We start from the raw sequence: 1,804 nt of genomic DNA on the forward strand, positions 1-1,804 counted from the left end.
CACTCATGAAATCCAGGTAGTGGTTTATGGCCAAAACACACCGAACCACAGAATCACTTACAGAGAAAGAGTTATGTGAGTGGCATGTATTTGCGATATACATTAAAAGTATTTAGATTCAAGACTATGGTGTCACCTGATTTTTGTAAATCTATCTTGCATACTCTGATGTCGGTTCAAGTTATGGTGACACCAGCACCATTGCACAACTATTACGCTTTAACCCAAAAGATTTTTATTTTAAAACATGTGGGGGATTATTGTATTTTGTTTTAAAATAAATACTAAAATTTAATTTTTAAATTTTTGGTTTCCCTCCACATTTGGAATTGGTGGTGTTTTTGAGTTGTAGGTTTTGTCTCACGTCGAATTTGACAAAGTAAATCCACTTGTATATAAGATAGGCTTTTTACCTTGGGGCTTGAGTCCCATTCAGGGGACATGTGAATTTAGTCCTGTGGGAGGGCTATGCCAATATCTTTAATCTATGTCATTGACTACACACGCGGGCGTGAAGAGTAGAGCCGTACCGTGCCATGCCGAGCCGAGTCCGAGTCCGTGTGCGTGTGCGTGTGAGTGTACGTGTGCGCATGCGTGACAGGATAAGACGGCTGGGCTGGGCATGGGCGCGGGTGCGGGTGCGGTGTGAGTGTATTCGCATGGGGGTGTGTGTGTGTGTATGGGTACTCGCGGGACTTTATTTACGAAAGTGTACTCGCACTTGAACCTTTTTGTTATAAACCAGAAAGATATATCCATTTTGATTGATTGCATCTGTTGGGTTTAAACCCAACAGACCTAACCCTTTGTAAAGGGTGCTTAATTCACCACTTTAGAGTCTATATAAGGACTTTCATTTCAGTTTCAAACATATGAAAATCCTTCTCTCTTATAAAACACTCTCTAATATTCTGTTTTAAGCATTTTGATTGCTAAATTCGTCGCTGAGTTAATTCAACACTTTCGGGTTAAATTGCAAGTGATTCGAGCCCGCATACAGTGAGTGCACCGCTGGGACCGGGTCATAGTCGTTGTATCCTAGAGGTCGATTAATCTGGAAACCTGTTGCACTTGGGACGCTATCCAAGGGGAGCAAATTCAATTTCAAGCCGAGTGACTCAGTCACGCCTCGACTCAATTCAATAAGTCCTCTTTCTCAACATTTTATTTTCTTTTTTGGTTCTTGATTTTAGTAGTCTATTTAATTCAACCAAATATTCCAACATAAGCTTATTTTAGAACGTTTGTAGAGGAACATGCCTCTTCATGAGAAGATCTTGGAATTTCTACAAAAACATAGGTTTGCAACTTTGGCTGTTGGATCTTAATCTTTTTTCGATGATCCAGACCATTTGTGTGATGGACCTTAATATAGATGGGAGATGCCAAAAAAAAAAAATCTAGATTTAAACATATCAACCCTATGATTTTTCAAAGCTTGAGAGACCATTTGTATTCAAAGAAAAAGAGTGGAATGATCCAACAGTTGAGACGTTCCATCGTAAGATTTTACATTTCTTGTATATTCCTCCATCGATGGTAAGGCCATCGTATAAACGGTTTGGATCATTGAAAGATGGTCAGGTCCAAGGGCTAGAGTCCTGATGTATCCCATTCCAATACATTGGGATGTATTCCAACGAGAAAAATATAGGGCCCATTTGGCCGGACAGATTGGAAGGGATTGGATGATATTGGAAGGGATTGGAAGTTAAATCCTAGGATTAGTCGGGCGTGCCAAACAAACTAGGTGATCTAATCTCGGGATATAACAATCTCATGGATCTTAAGACAATCCACTGAC

The sequence above is a fragment of the Magnolia sinica genome, chromosome 7, assembly GCF_029962835.1.
Source record: "Magnolia sinica isolate HGM2019 chromosome 7, MsV1, whole genome shotgun sequence".
Lineage (NCBI taxonomy): Eukaryota > Viridiplantae > Streptophyta > Magnoliopsida > Magnoliales > Magnoliaceae > Magnolia > Magnolia sinica.